This window comes from Mustela putorius, unplaced genomic scaffold, assembly GCF_011764305.1.
Source record: "Mustela putorius furo isolate JIRA1106 unplaced genomic scaffold, ASM1176430v1.1 tig00001114_pilon_pilon_pilon, whole genome shotgun sequence".
Lineage (NCBI taxonomy): Eukaryota > Metazoa > Chordata > Mammalia > Carnivora > Mustelidae > Mustela > Mustela putorius.
The window spans coordinates 1,219,692-1,237,072 of NW_025421575.1; the positions used below are offsets into that span (position 1 = coordinate 1,219,692).

Below are 17,381 nucleotides of genomic sequence, written 5' to 3' on the forward strand. Positions count from 1 at the left end.
TAGGATAAGCTCTAGTAGGTTCACATTTTCTTCGAAAGAGAAAACTATTATAGATACTAAACTTAATGATTATCAATTATTTGGACCTGTGTTCTGCAGAGTTAAAAGGCTAAACCATGGTCCTTTTCCATATCTTTTCAAAGCTCAGCTGTGAGACAACTTAAATCAAATATTTTCCCATATTTTTATTTATTTATAACCTGGCTGCTTATAAAAATGATTTGGGAGAGGGATTATAATTTTGTATAGTAGTATACAAACAGCTCTTGGTTTGCTTTAGCTTTTCCCCATTGTTCAACATTTTGGAACAACAAATTTTGTGGGGCTTTAAAAATCTATTTTGAGCTAAAATAGATTAGCACTTTTGGAATTATGTACAAAAATTTGCTTTGCTGATCATGGTAAATCATGCAGAGTAATGGCAATGGAATAACATTAGCATGGAGACTGGTATTTCGAAGCAAGGAAATGTTCAATTAAACTGGAAAAGCAACCCTGCCTAACTTTCCTTCCCCTCAGTTGGGCCTGAATGTGGTCTCATGTATCCTGCCCCAGTCAGCTGCTATGTTCCTTTCTAAAGTTCTTTAAGCCTCAGGTCTCAGAGTCCAAATGACCTGCCCTGGCATTTGTGCTGTCCCTGACTTTTGGAAAAAAAAAAAAAAAAAAAAAAGCAAGGCAAGAAAGTAAATCATGTTTCTGCCTATGGACCTGGGATAAGATAATCTTTGGGGTTTGAGTAGTGCTGATCTTCAGGATATCAGTTTAAATCAATTCAACAAATTGACTAGGTACCTTTTGTGGTAATGGTAGTGTGTCAGGCACTGCAGTGGAAAAGACAGGTGGATGAAACTACATCCTTGTTCTCAAGGCTCTCAGCATCTATTGGGGGAAGAAAGCCATAAACAAATTCCAATAAATGTATAATACACTGAAAGAGAAGCAAAATTTTTTATAGGAGTTCTAAATGGAGAGAACTCTTCCACTTCTAGAGAGGAGGGTAATCAGGGAAAGCTTTACCAGTAGCAACAGCATTTGAGATGGACCTTCATGGATGGTCTTTCAGGAGGTGAGGATGGGAAAGTATAGAAGAAAGACTTCCCAGACTGAAGGAACTTCATGAAATGCCATGAGTCTCTACCCACTCTACTTTATCCTCTAAACAACTGCTGCAGAATTAATAGGTCTGACAACTTGCTTTAAATATTTCTGTTTTGACTTGAATATAACACCCCTTTCAATCAATCCTCAAGCTCTCAAGTTATGTTTTCCTTTCATTTTCTTTACCTCTCCTTATATTTCCAAATATTCTAGCCATCTCTGCCCCCCTTAATATGATAGATTATTTTTTGCTTCCAAGTATCTTGCACTTGATATTCTCTCTACCTGGAATGTTTCCCCTACCCACATCCCTTCCCCTATGCCTTCTATTCTTTCTCCTTCTAGCCTTCCTTTCACCTCCCTTTTCTATTCCCTACTCAATTTTTTTCTTGATACCTTCCTTGATTCTCCCCACCCAAAAAAAATTAGTATCTTCTCTGCATTCCCAAACAACATTGATCTTTGTCTTGATCACCTTATATAAACATGACCTCTTTATATCTGATTCCCTCAATAGACTTAGCTCCCTTCACCTCCACAGCTCATACACAGTGCTTAGCACATTGTATGTACTCTGTAAAGGTTGATTAGACACTTATGTTGAATCATAGAAAAAAATGGGAGGAAATTCAGTGAATAATAAGCATTTGGCTAAAATAATAGGTATACACAAGAAGATATAACTGAAAAGAGCTATACTGTGGAGGCCACCTCAATCTTAATTCAGGAAGACACTGAATGTTTTGAGTAGGACATTAGGACCAGTGAGAGTAGGAGAATCAGAGAGGTAGGGAAATAGGTTAGGAGACAATATTAAGGTGTAAGAAGTCAAGAAAATTAGAATTAAGGAGGAGAAAATAAGAATGGGAAGATGTTATATTTAAGTTATATTGTAGAGTTGTGTTTGGAAAATAAATGTGGGAGGTGAGGGGGCAGGAGTCAGCATATACAGAGAAAGGAGAGATCAAGGAGTTAACATATAGTTGTGAAAGGCGCATTAGAGATTGTTGGATTTCAGGCCAGAGTAGCCTCAGAAATACAGATGCCAGTATCTTCATGAGAATAAAATAATGTAAGCAGTAAGTCCGATCATCAGGTCCAACATGGGTAATGAAGCTGTCATACTGAAAAGGAGGAAACTGACCAGCAAGTTGTTATAGATGGGGAATCTACAAGTTTAGTTAGGGACTTAAATGGAACAAGGAGATGATATTGCTGTAGCAAACAGGTCCAGAGAAGGTTTGCAGGCTATCCTTGCCAAACTCTGTCTAGTCTGACTTCCCAATTTAACTTCAGTGAGTATGATGGATGACAGAATCAGCAATAGTTCAGAGAACACATTTATATCCATAATGCTGCTTAACTAATTCCATTTTCTAAACTTGCCAGGATTTCAAGATACTATGTTAGAAATATGGAGGTATGATGCTTTTAAGTACAGAAAACATGCTTAAATGAGGAGCCATGTAAGTTTAAAAATATTAAGGGTGAGAGATGGACGAAAAAGAGATAATCACAGTTAAACTAAAGAATACTATATATCTCAAAAGTATAGTATAAATCTATTTCATCTTTCATTATAAAGATTCCAAACTCAAAAGATATACACAAAACAACTCTTACAGAGGGTTGTATGTTGTACAACCACTTATTAGTTGGGTGTCCTCAGGCAAACTCCTTCCCCTCGCTGGTACTAAATATTATTAGCTATACATTAAGGGAATTGAATTAGATTATATCTAAGAGCTCATCTAGCTTTTTAAAAATTAAAATTTATTTATTTATTTGAGATTAAAATTACATGTGAAAAAAAAATTACATGTGCAAGAAAAAAATTCTCACATAAGAAGAGTTCTGACTTAAGTTTTGTATGATTCTGAGATGAGCCTATGATGTATATCTGAGGGAACTCTTTACTGTCTTCCATCTCATATCCCTTCCTGTGTTCCTCTGATTTTTGTACATTCCTACCCCTAGTCCTATCAGAGGTAGCAAATAGGGTGCTGCTGGTGGTGACAGGGCTCTGTATATTCCACATGCCTTCATTTTTGGCAGCCACCAATCTGGGGGGAGGGCTTCTTTGCTGGCAGACTCCTGCACAGTAGCTATAGTGACTGCATTTTTGTCCTAGAACAGAGGCTCCACATTTGGGGGTCTCTTCTCCAACTTTTCTTTTCTCCCTTCACCTATTGTTCTTATCTGAACCATCCTTTGGGACATCACTATAAAGAGATTTCCAAAAAGAACAAGTGCATAAGACCATAAATCATTGAGAAAGTATGTAAAATGCATTGTCTATGTTAAAGCTCTATGCCAATGCCATAAAACCCAATATTCAATAAGACTTGAAGTAGAGTTAGAAAAAAATAAACAGAGGTACTCATGCACTCAAGTCAGGAATAGCCAACCTCCTTACTAGTTTTAATTTCTAAACTTTTAGACCATAGGTAGCTCCATTTCACGGGCACATCTGAGCACCTTTGCCTTTGCAAGTTAATTTTATTTTTAGGCCTTTTCCTGCTTACTTTCTCTCTCAAGTCCAAAGAATAAGTGGTAGATAAGACCAATCACTGTTTTTCAGATAAAGAATGGGTATTTCCAAAAAGACTCTTTCTTCTTTCTCCCAGGCCCAAATGGGCAGTATAATGGCATAGTAAGTGCAGAGACACGAACCTGATATACCCACTGGTGTGTACAAGGTGGTGAGTTCTAGACACCTGAGTGGCTCAGTTGGTTAAATAACTGCTTTCAGCTCAGGTCATGATCCTGGAGTCCCAGGATCGAGCCCCATATCAGGCTCCCTGCTCACTGGGGAGTCTGCTTCTCCTTCTGACTCTACCCCCTCCTGCTCTCTCTCTCTCTCTCTCATTCTGTCTCTCAAATAAATAAATGAAATGAAAAAAAAAAGATAGTGAGTCCTTAGAAGGAGTATATAACACTGTAGCCTGGCACTTGGTTAGAATGGGTTTATACAAGGATTGTGTCCTAGTCACCAAGTGCCTTCACTGACAGGCAACATTGAGTTACATTTGATGCTTGAGTGCAATAACTGTAGGCTGAGTAGTCCTTTGAGTTTCATCATACAGTTTCTAACCTCTTTTCTAACTACTCATCTATCCTGTTAACTGAATTTTATTATTTAAAAAATTTTTAAATTTATTTACTTATTTATATTATGTTAGTCACCATGTAGTACATCATTAGTTTTTGATGTAGTGTTCCATGATTCATTGTTTGCATATAACACCCAGTCCTCACTGCAATATGTGCCCTCCTTAATACCTATCAGTGGGTTAACCCATACCCCCCACCCCCACCCCTCTGAAACCCTCTGATTGTTTCCCAGACTCCAGAGTCTCTCATGGTTTGTCCTCCTCTCTGATTTCCCCTCTTCATTTTTCCTTTCCTTCTAATGTCTTCCATGCTATTCTTTATGTTCCACATATAACTGAAACCATATGATAATTGCCTTTCTCTGCTTGACTTAGTTCACTTAGTGTAATCCCCTCTAGTTCCACACATGTCAATGCAAATGGTGGGTATTCATCCTTTCTGATGGCTAAGTAATATTCCATTGTATTTATGGATCACATTTTCTTTATCCACTTGTCTGTTGAAGGACAGCTCGGCTCCTTCCACAGTTTGGCTATTATGGACATTGCTGCTATGAACATTGGGGTGCATGTGTTTCTTCTTTTCACTACATCTGTATCTTTGGGGTAAATACCTAGTAATGTAATTGCTGGGTCATAGGGTAGCTCTATTTTTAACTTTTTGAGGAACCTCCATACTTCTTTCCAAAGTGGCTGTACTAACTTGCATTCCCACCAGCAGTGTAAACAAAGGTGGAGGTATCACATTGCCTGATTTCATGCTATTTAACAAAGCTGTGATCACCAAGACAGCAGTGGTATTGACAGAAAAATGGACACATAGATCAATGGAACAGAATAGAGAGCCCAGATATGGACCCTCAACTCTACAACAAATCTTCAACAAAGCAGGAAAAAATAGTCAATGGAAAAGTCTCTTCAATAAATTGAGCTGGGGGCGCCTGGGTGGCTCAGTGGGTTAAGCCGCTGCCTTCGGCTCAGGTCATGATCTCGCGTCCTGGGATTGAGTCCCACATGGGGCTCTCTGCTCAGCAGGGAGCCTGCTTCCTCCTCTCTCTCTCTCTCTCTGCCTGCCTCTCCAACTACTTGTGATTTCTCTCTGTCAAATAAATAAATAAAATCTTTAAAAAAATAAATTGAGCTGGGAAAATTGGACAGTTATACACAGAAGAATGAAACTCGACCATTCTCTTACACCATACACGAAGATAAACTCTAAAAGGATGAAAGACCTCAATGTGAGACAGGAATCTATCAAAATCCTAGAGGAGAACATAGGCAGTAACTTCTTCGACATTGACCACAGCAACTTCTTTCAAGATGTGTCTCCAAAGGCAAGGGAAACAAAAGCAAAAATGTACTTTTGGGACTTCATCAAGATAAAAAGCTTCTTTATCTTGGGGTGAGGGTTTTAGAAGTGAGGGGGGTGGGGAATGGGTGGGCCTGGTAACGGGTATTAAGGAGGGCACAGATCACATGGAGCTCTAGGTGTTATACAGAAACAAAGAATCATGGAACACTACATCAAAAACTAATGATGTAGGGTCATAGGGAAGTTCTATTTTTAATTTCTTGAGGAATCTCCACACTGTTCTCCAAAGAGGCTGCACCAACTTGCATTCTCACCAACAGTGGAAGAGGGTTCCCTTTTCTCCACATCCTCTCCAACACATGTTTCCTGTCTTGCTAATTTTGGCCATTCTAACCGGTGTAAGGTGATATCTCAATGTAGTTTTAATTTGAATCTCCCTGAGGGCTAGTGATGATGAACATTTGTTCATGTGTCTGATAGCCATTTGTATGTCTTTATTGGAGAAGTGTCTGTCCATATCTTCTGCCCATTTTTTGATTTGATTGTCTGTTTTGTGTGTGTTGAGTTTGAGGAGTTCATTATAGATCCTGGATATCAACCTTTTGTCTGTACTGTCATTTGCAAATATCTTCTCCCACTCTATGGGTTGCCTCTTTGTTTTCTTGACTGTTCCCTATGACCCTGCCATTGCACTCCTCGGTATTTACCCCAAAGATACAGATGTCATGAAAAGAAGGGCCATCTGTACCCCAATGTTTATAGCAGCAATGGCCACGGTTGCCAAACTGTGGAAAGAACCAAGATGCTTCAACAGACGAATGGATAAGGAAGATGTGGTCCATATATACTATGGAGTATTATGCCTCCATCAGAAAGGATGAATACCCAACTTTTGTAGCAACATGGACCGGACTGGAAGAGATTATGCTGAGTGAAATAAGTCAAGCAGAGAGAGTCAATTATCATATGGTTTCACTTATTTGAGGAGCATAACAAATAGCATGGAGGACATGGGGAGTTAGAGAGGAGAAGGGAGTTAGGGGGAATTGGAAGGGGGGGTGAACCATGAGAGACTATGGACTCTGAAAAACAATCTGAGGGTTTTGAAGGGACAGGGGGTGGGAGGTCGGGCTACCAGGTGGTGGGTATTATAGAGGGCACGGATTGCATGGAGCACTTGGTGTGGTGCAAAAATAATGAATACTATTATGCTGAAAATAAAAAATAAATTAAAAAAAACTAATGATATACTACATGGTGACTAAATAATAAAAAGAAGACAAAAAGCTTTTGCACAGCAAAGGAATCAGTCAACCAAACAAAGAGACAACCCATGGAGTGGGAGAAGATATTTGCAAATGACATAACAGATAAAGGGCTGGTATCCCAGATCTATAAAGAACTTATCAAACTCAACACCCAAAAAACAAATAATCAAGTCAAAAAATGGGCAGAAGACATGAACAGACACTTTCCAGAGAAGACATACAAAAGACTAACAGACACATTAAAAAACGTTTAACATCATTAGCCATCAGGGAAATTCAAATCAAAACCACATTGAAATGCAACTTTACATCAGTTAGAATGGCAAAAATGAACAAGGCCAGAGACAACAAATGTTGGACAGGAGAAAGTGGAACCCTTACACTGTTAATTGAATTTTCAAAATACTATTAAATTCTTCTCAGAAACATAATCACTGAAGTCATATATACAATGGAACATTATTCAGCAATCAGAAAGGGTGAATACCCACCATTTACATCAACATGGGTGGGACTGAAGAGGATTAGGCTAAGTGAAATAAGTCAAGCAGAGAAAGACTATTATCATATGGCTTCACTCATATGTGGAGCATAAAGAATAGCATGGAGGACCACAGGAGAAGGGATGGAAAACTGAATAGGAAGAAATCAAAGGGGGGGGGGATAAACCATGAGAGACTGGACTCTGGGGAACAAACTGATAGTTATAAAAGGGAGGGGGTGGGGAATGGGGTAACTGGATGAGGAGTATTAAGGAGTGCATGTGTTGTGATGAGCCCTAGGTGTTATAGATAACTAATGAATCATTAAACACTACATCAAAAAATAATGATGCATTATATGTTGGCTAACTGAACATAATAAAAAAAAAGAAACATAATCATTAAAAAAACAGGGTTAGAAGGATCTTAGAAGATAGTCCAATCCCAAACTCCAAGTCCCAGTAAGGGGAAACTACTTGCCCAGAGTCAGACAGTGAATTAGTAATACATACACATCCTTGGAAATATTCCCTATGGCACCATGTTATACATCAGGAGAAATAGAATTTATAAAGAAAAATAACCACTAATTAAAGCACTACTAACTTTTTGTCTTTATTGGAGGAAATGCTGTCAAAAATAGGAGAAATGTCCTTGCTTATCACAAGGGGGGAGTCAAAGGGGGTGGGGAAAAGGTCAAACTCCAAATCCACCTGGAAAGGAGGCACTGAACTTTTAGCCTCTGGATTCTAGAGCTCAGTGTTGTCAGCCTGAGGTGTACCAGTCCAAACACCATCTTTCTCCCATTCACACACTCACAGAATGTTCATGTACACTCAAGAATCATAGTGCCTTCTTCTATTGTGGAAGCAGGATGTTGCATACTGGACCAGTGGAAGACAAGAGGAGCTGGGAGTTCATTTGATCTGAAAATACTAAATAAATTCAACCATTTGATAATGCCTAGTTAAAATGCTACTTGAAATTTTGAATGGGAGATTGAAGGACCAGGGATACCATGACAAGTAAAAATTTTTGAAGAAGTCCCAAGTGATCACAGTAGTTTTCTTCTATAGTCTTGGACTTATCTCTTACTTCATAGTAAGAAAGCAGAAAATAAGAATATAAAGAAATAAACATCAAATTAATTAATATATTTTGAATCCCTACAGAATTACAAATATATTTATTCATCTTCTGAAATGTCAGCTATTTTTAGGTAAGTAGACAAGAATCATCTATAAAGTAAACTGAAAACAACACATAAACAAATCCAAACCATCCCTTGAGCAAAAGTGATACTGTTAACCCGGCCCAGGAATTTTGAATCAATCTTAGTCCTATTAGAATCTTCCCAGGGGATGCTGAGCTAGCTGCTACAGATAAAGGGTATCTTGGTTTCATTATTCATTAAATCCCTGGCCTTCTTCTTCTTCTTTTTTTTAATGGCTTTACATTTTTTAAAAAATTTATTTTATTTTTTCAGCGTTCCAAGATTCATTGTTTATGCACCACACCCAGTGCTCCATGCAATACATGCCCTGACCTTATTTTCTTTTCTTTTTTTTTTAAGGATTTTATTTTTTAAAATATATTTTATTGATTTTTTAAAATTTTATTTATTTGACAGACAGAGATCACAAGTAGACAGAGAGGCAGGCAAAGAGAGAGAAGAGGAAGCAGGTTCCCTGCTGAGCAGAGAGGCCGATGTGGGGCTCGATCCCAGGACCCTGGGAACATGACCTGAGCTGAAGGCAGAGGCTTTAACCCACTGAGCCACCCATGTGCCCCAGGATTTTATTTTTTTATTTGACATACAGAGATCACAAGTAAGCAGAGAGGCAGGCAGAGAGAGAGGGAGGGGGGAAGCAGGCTCCCCGCTGAGCAGAGAGCCCGATGCGGGGTTCAATCCCAGGACCCTGAGATCATGACCTGAGCCGAAGGCAGAGGCTTAACGCACTGAACCACCCAGGCACCCCCTGGCCTTCTTTTTTAATTTCAGAAATAGGCCCAAGGCTTTCTCAACATATGAACTTGAAGAGGGGCACCTGTCTTTTAGTCTAAGCAGTGAAGAATAAGAAGAACAGTGAAGTTCAACACTGATGAAAATCTGAGCATCCCGGGCTTAGTTGAGTGCCCTACTTCCTTACCCCTCCTGGCTATATAGAGATCAGTATAAACAGCTGATTGGAAGGCTGGAAGTGTCACAAGAATATGAACATACATTAACTACTTCTGCAATTATTAAATACTTTTTTAAAATATTTTATTTATTTATGTGTCAGAGAGAGAGAGAGAGAGAGAGAGAGCGAGCATGCACAAGCAGGCAGAGTGGCAGGCAGAGAGAGAAGCAGGCTCCCCGCTGAGCAAAGAGCCCGATGTGGGACTCGATCCTAGGACCCTGAGATCATGACCTGAGCCGAAGGCAGAGGCTTTAACCAACTGAGCCACCCAGGTGTCCCTAAATACTTGTTTTATATGTTAGACGATGCCATGAGGAAAACCAAAATGAGAAACACAAGCTCTACAGCCAAGGCACTTAGAGTTTAGGAGAGGTAAACCTGGTGATTCATAGACCTGTACCCCTGGGGATAAAAATATATGTTTATAAAAAATAAAAAATTATATTTAAAAAAAAAGAGTATACTTGGCATAGCAGGTATCTTTCAGTGTCGTAAATCTTAGATTGGTTCAAATATTTTTTTCTGTATTCTGATTTTACTTTCCAATTATTCTCCTAGCTTTGTTAACCTCCAGGATAGGTTTTCCAGATATTGGTGCAACTGGGATTTCTTTTATCAAAGAAAAAAAAATCCTCCTGGTCCACAGGTCCAAGGCTTAGTAAAAATGAACCCATCTTTGATCACTTCATGAAGACAAGTGTAACTTCCCACTCAAGTCTGAGCTTGTTCCTATTAAATGCATAGCTGCTAAGCAACCCCTAACAAGTGGTAAGACTACTGTTTCAGATCTTACCCCATCTTCAACAAACTCCTTTTGCAGACATAAGAGTTCAGCAGTTACTGTTAAACTGATAGGCTGATAGATGCTTGGACCTTTTAACAACCAGACCTGTCATTACCAAAGGTCAGAGGGCCTAGACATTCTCCACAAGTAAGTGCACTCCACAAGTTATCTCTTTGTGTAGCTACTTATTTGTAAAGAGAGACACTTTAAGATGAGTTAAACTATTTATAAAAATACGTAGTTTTGACTGCTACAGAAGTCAAATTCAATACAGGAAAGGAAAATTCAATAACTCCACAAAATCACCCAGGAAACCAATGCCATATACTTACAAGGTCATGCACCCCCCTCCCATCAGAAAAATTTTTCTTATACTCCTTTAATTTTACATGGTACCAGGAATGACTATCTAAAAACAAAGGAAAGGATAGGGGATAAGATGGAGACATCAGAAAAGGAGAGAGGTTGGGCCCAAGAATAGGTAAGATGTCTTTCTAGTTAGAGTTCTCCAATAACCTAGGGATCATCTATTACTATTATCTCTCTACTCTGACCCCTAGCAATCTGTTACTGTCACCCATAGCCAATTCAGAAAAACGAAACAAAACAAAACAAAACAAAAAACCTTTATAGTACCAGAGTCTCTGAAATAGCCCCCTGGGATATATTCTCTAACACCCAGCTCACACCAGCCTGGCTGATGCCAAAGCCATACAGATAGCATTCTGGGGCCCTGTGCTCATTAAAGTCTATTTAGGAGGCACCCATTGCATGTGAAATTCCAAAGCTCACATTTGCTAAACAGCAGCAGCAGAGTTCTTCCCACTTCCAGCAGCCAAGTCAAGAGTAGGGAAGAACTTACCAGGCTTCTGGAGGTTTGACTACTGATGAGAAAAACAAGTCCTGCAGAGGGCAAGAATGAGTGTTGTTCCTTCCTAGTGATATTGGTTTTCTCAGTTTCCTTTGCTATCTTCTCATCTACTGATAGGGTTGAGTGTTTCTTAGAAGGAGTGTTGTTTGCAACTACAGCATCTATTTACCTTTTCTGTGCCAATATCTGGGCTTCTTTGCAACCTCTAACCTGCACTGTCAAATACAGTAGCCCCTAGCAACACATAGCTATTTAAATTTAAAAATTTAAATTTAAAAATTTAAAAATAAGTAAACTAAAATTTCAGTTCCTCTATCATATTAGTCATATTTCATGTGCTAGCCACAGGCAGCTAGTGCTTATCATATTGGACAGCACAGACACAGAACATTTTCAATATCAAAGAAAAGTCTATTAGATAGCACTATTATTCTTATTTCCTAATGATCTAGTCAGTGTCCTGCACTGTCTTGCACTCTCAGGCAGACAGGATTGATGTTATCATATTCCTCAATTCATCAGTAATCCAAGAAAAGTTTCTTTTTTGCCATTATTCACTTATTTCCATTTATTCATACATTCTTTCAAACATAGCTATTCTAATGTGGTGAATATGTATGTGTTGGTATGTATTATTTTAAAAGGTATACTGTTTTATGTGTATATTTTTAAAATTTATAAATGGTATCATGCTACATATCTTATTCTTTTAATTTCTTTTAATTTTTACTATAAATCATGCTATTAAAGACCCAGTCATATGTCTATACATGTATCTAATTTGTTGCTTTTATCTGGTGCATAATTCTCTATAGCATGTAACATTTTATCTTTCTGTTTTAATTATGATAGACACCCAGGATTCCTGGCTTAACACTTTTTCTCTTAGTAGAAGTTTCTGGCTTTATAGAAAATCTTCAAAAACAAACAAACAAACGAACAAAAGTACTTATAATCTTAGTATGTGACCTTTAATTGAGGGTTTCTTAAACCCCTAGAATGTATATCTTTGTGCTATCTTTCAATATTCTAACTTGTATCACTCTGCCTGTTATTGATCATTGTCCATTTTTTGTTTGGCTCTGGTCTTATATGAAGTTCCATCCTTATTTTTAACTTCAAATAATGGTTTTCCATTGGTCTTTGGCTCTGCTTACCTGGAGTCAGGTTATTAGTTTATAAAGTCCCTTATTTCCTCTATTTATTTCTGATTCTCCCTGTGGCTCCTATAATTTGCCTTGGTGTCACTCAGGATTCAGGTTGATGGGTAGTTTTCTGGCAAAAGTTTTCACTGAGTAGTGGAGGTTTAGGAATCTAATGGAGACAGGATTGTTGTGCTGACAGCCAGAGACATCCAGGGCCTAATGGGAAGTGTTATCTTGACACACAAGGGAAATAACCTTTTAATCCAGTGCAGTATACTTCATTTATTACAGTGCTATCCAGTTTGAAGATGTTATGAAAAAGATCCCCAGAGAGATTTAAGATTTCAAAAACATCTTGAGTTTGAATTTAATTCAACTACTCCAGAAAGTGGAAACAACAGAGGATGACATTTTAGGCACTTCATATACCAGGCACTGTTAGGGCAGATAATGTCATACCAAATTAGAATGTTTGTCTCCTGGGGAAGGAGGGAGGGGTGGTCAGAAGGAGGGGTTGAGGATGTTTTAATCATCTGTCAGTGTTAATGATCTAACATTAAAAATATATTAAAATATATTGATATGTAATACAATATATTAATACATTATATTAATTATACTATATATCCTATAACTTTATTAATATATTATATAGAATTATAATTATGAAATTAATATTATAATTATGTAATTAAATAATTATATATAATACATAAATATATTAATCTACATGCATACAAAGAAAAAATTAAACAGGGGACACTTGATGTCTTTAAGGCAGCAGAAAGAAAACAAATATATGTTCCAATCAACTTTGATAGAGGATATAGAAAAACTGGAACTCATTTAGAGGGAAATATCCAGAAGAAGGGAACCTAAAACTGATGTTAAACTCAGGGAAGAAAATTTAAGAAATGTGTTTCTTGTCTTCAAATACTTGAAGAGCTATTACAAAAAAAGTGAAACTAAACTTGTTTAGTTGGACCACAATGGGAAGTTACTTGATATAGAAAGACTATCACTTATTTGTGGAGCATAACAAATAGCATGGAGGATATGGGGAGTTAGAGAGGAGAAGGGAGTTGGGGGAAATTGGAAGGGGAGGTGAACCATGAGAGGCTATGTATGGACTCTGAAAAACAATCTGAGGGGTTTGAAGTGGTGGGGGGGCGGTGTGGGAAGTTGGGGTACCAGGTGGTGGGTATTATAGAGGGCACGGATTGCATAGAGCACTGGGTGTGGGCAAAAATAATGAATACTGTTATGCTGAAAATAAATAAATTTTTTTTAAAAAAGAAAGACTATAGCTCAATACGTGAATCAACAGAGATATACAAAGATGAAACCGGTCATGGGGGAAGGGGATGGGGGAAAAAAAGCAATCTCCCTACCACTAGCAGTATTTGAACAAAGGCTGGGCAACAGGTAACAGTAAAGAACAAATTTAAACACCGGATGAAGAAGCTGGACTAGACTCTAATACTTTATGATTAAATGTGAACACAAGAAATTTAGTTGTACAAATCTGAAACAAATTCAAGAAGCTTTTAGAAAGATGTGAAAGAACATACAGCAAAGCTAATAAAATTAGGTCCTACTCAAGCTTTCCAGTCATGTGTGAGAAAGAGAACAACAGAAGACATTCCCACACTATCACACCAAGTGCTGTAGCAACAAGGAGCATGACCTGCCCATGGATTCTAGCCATGTTGAGGCACGTTTTTATAAAGGACAGAGAGATTCTGTGGGAACAAGGGGCTTTGACCTCTGAAAGAATACTATAGTTAAAAAAATTTTTTTAAATCTTATATAATTTTTCTCAGCTACCGTCATGACAGTTTTTCAAAACCACTAAGAGTTATGCAAATTGGCTTAGGTAAATGAGGGTTCTTGCCTTTAACATCTTGGCACTCCCTCCCCTCCCAAACTGAGGGGGAAAAAAAACTTCTCCGGGAAGGCTTTGCCACATTTCTCTAGGACTCTGCCCAGAGACTGAAAGCCCAGTGACATGACACTCCACTTGATTAGATTTTATTGACTGCTGTATTCTTCTATTTCTCTTTTAGCACAGACTTAATTATAATCAAGGTTTGCAAAAGGAAAACTACATGCAGTGAAACTGCCATTGTTCTAAACGAGTTCAAATATATCCTGAAAATTAAAATGAAAATCAAATGCCAATGCTATGAAGATACTACCAGCTTCCTCAGAAACGATGAAGAAATACAGAGAGGAAAAAAAAAAAAAGAAGAAAAAACTGCTTTTAACCTAGCAATGCAGCCCCATTCCTATTATGTAATATCCCATGATCTCCTGTACCTGCATATTGTATCATTGTTTATGTTTCAGTGCATTTATAACAAATATATCTTAATGTTAATTTCATAAATCTTATTTAGTGGCATATATCTGCTCTAGGTTTCCAAGAAAACAAATGTACTTTGCCCCAGCCACCCAATAAATTATGACTGTCCACAATTTTCAGTTCTCACCTATGTGTTGATAGGACAAGAGGCGCTTTGTGGTCTAGGAAATGGCTCCAGCATGATGGTAGTAGTGACTACCATTAGAATTGGTTGGCTTGGAATCCTGGATTTCATAAACCAATCTTTAAAAAATTTTTAAAAAAGGGCTATAGATCAAAAATATCTACCTGTTACTGTTTGTTATATGTCCTCTCAGTCCCTAATACAGAGTTTAGTAAATGTTTGTTTCACTTCTACACTTAATTTAGTTCCAGAGGGCAGTGGTACATGATATAATAATAATAGTGATAATGACAATAATAGTGCTATCTTCCTTTAGAGATGAGTAGAAGTAGGGGTGGGGAAAATAATTAGTATTAAATGAAGCAGGTAAGCTGGCTTCTAGTCCCAGCTCTGCCACTTAGGTCTGTGATGCTGGGGACATCATTTAAACTCTCTGAACTCCAGTTTCCTCATGTCAAAAGTAATAGTTACTGTATAATGTTAGTATGAGAATTAAATGGTTTACATATATAAAGTAATACAACACCTGGCTCATAGTGGGTCATCAAAAGTGATAGTTCTAATATTTTTCTTTTTCCCACCTCAGAATGCCATTTAAACAATTCTTGACAGGATACTTTTAAATTGGGAGGTGGAATCGCCAGGATCTTGAGATGGTTCAAGACAGGGTGCACAGAAACCAGTGTTCCAAGTAACTGAACAGCTTGATAGGGGAAAACTACTTGAATGGGGCAGTCTGGTCCTTCTCTTATCTTTCTTCTTGATCTCTAAGACATTTTGTGGAACCAAAAGCAATGAGAGTATTAAAGTTTCTACAATCTATTTGGTGCCGTCAAAGTGTTGCTGAGCAGAGGGGGCTGCTAAAGTGAAAAACTTTGCCTTCTGCCATGCAGATGAACTGCCCCGTCACTGCACACTGGATGGTTTTACATGACTCTAATATACTCATACTTTTTATTCCCTGCCTGCTAGCCCCTCCCCACTAAGGCTATCCTGGTGACTGTATCTTGCCTCCACCCCACATCTTGACAGGTTTGTTTTGTCAAATATTAAAAGAGCCAGGGGTAGAATCCAGAATTCATCTGGGTTTTTAGCTGGAGATAGAGGACAGAGGGGAGAAGAACTAGAGGTTTCTGGCCCCCAAAAGTTGACAAAGCCTTTACTATTTTTCCTCTCCAGCCCCTCCTGGGGAAAAGAGAAAACTATTTATTTCCACTACCTTCTCCACTTAGCTTCCCTTACTCAATAACAGTTTCTGTCTTGCTTATTGCCTTACTCAGCAATGCAATGAGGAAGAATCAAACTTTGATGTACTATCTCAAGCAAAATCTATTCCCTGCAGATATGAAGGAAATAGAAAAGTCATGAAAAAAAGTCATGAGCTTTCATTCTGAAGTCCTGAGCTCCTTAGCTCCTCAGGTATCCACTGTCCTCATGTTCTTCAAATGCTTACCCAGATACTTATTCAGATTTTAAGAAGGCATCTAGTTCTTGGGAGGATAGCTGGGATGTGTGTGTGTGAGGGGGGAGGCTGCAGGAAGATAGGGGGAACCAAGATACAATTATACTCTTTAGCCAGAAAAAAATAAATGGTGATGAAATCCCAGGATCTTTGTTATGTGTGTATACCTATAATAATTCTGTCACTAGTATTCAGATATAATGCTGGTAGCCCTTCCCATTCCTAAGATATATATTCAGAAGGACGTTCTCTAGGAGTGGGGGATTCTAAACTGATCAATCCACAAGTCCAGCTGGTTCTCTTTATGTCCACAGTATGGGAAGGGAAGGAGACTAACACTTATTAAGTGATATCCTAAGCACTTTAAATACATTTATTACTTTAATTTAGAGAGGGAGGAGCAATATGGCAGAGGAGTAGGAGACCTAAATTTAATCAGGTCCCAGGAATTCAGCTAGATAGTTAGCAAACCATTCTAAACACCTATAAACTCAACATAAGAATGAAAAAAAGAATAGCAGCAATTTTAGGAACAGAAAAGTGACCCTTCCAGAAGGTAGGACATGTGGAAAAGTGAATCCGAGCTGATATATGGGAAGATAGACGATGGGCAGAGGGGCCAGCTCCTGGCAAGTGGTAGAGCAGTGGAGCACAAAATTGGAACTTTTAGAAGTTTACTCCACTGAGGGACATTGCTCCAGAGGCTAAGTGGGGAGTGGAGCCTTCATGGAGTCAGTGTGGTTTCAGGTCCCTTGGGGTCACAGAAAGACCAGGGGTGCCTGAGTGTGGCAGAGCTCCCAGGTGTCAGAGCAGGGAAATAGCTGCAAAGACAGAGCAGAGGAGTGGGCTCTCAGCTTGGGGTTGCCCTAAAACATGTTGGGCCACTGCTCTTTGAACAGGGACCCCACAGGAGGCAGATTTGGGGAGAGCTCCCTTCATCCATCAGGAGGAGTGCCATGGGAGCCTGCTGCAGGAATCGGTGGGGTTTGGAGACTCCAACTGGGGCAGTGTTCCAGAGATAGAAATGCTCAGTCACAGGCCAGGTGAACATGGAGACCAGGGAGACAGGAATGATTGATTGTTTTTCTCTGAGGGCTCACTGAGGAGTAGGTCCTGAGCTCTTGGCTCCTCTGGACTGGAGATTGGGAGTCCGCCATCTTCATTCTCTTCCTCC

The 17,381-nt window shown here is 38.6% G+C and overlaps 1 protein-coding gene across 2 annotated transcripts in view; it reads right to left on the minus strand.

Moving 5' to 3' along the window:
* Nucleotides 1-17,381, minus strand: part of NEXMIF (neurite extension and migration factor) — a 179,293-nt gene that overhangs the window by 14,815 nt on the left and 147,097 nt on the right. Inside the window, exon 2 of one of the 2 annotated variants that reach the window (XM_004779920.3) lies at nucleotides 793-879. The exons of the other annotated variant lie outside the window; for it this stretch is intronic. The gene's annotated coding sequence lies outside the window, so the exon portion shown is untranslated. The remainder of the gene's footprint in view (nucleotides 1-792; nucleotides 880-17,381) is intronic. 2 annotated transcript variants of the gene reach the window in all.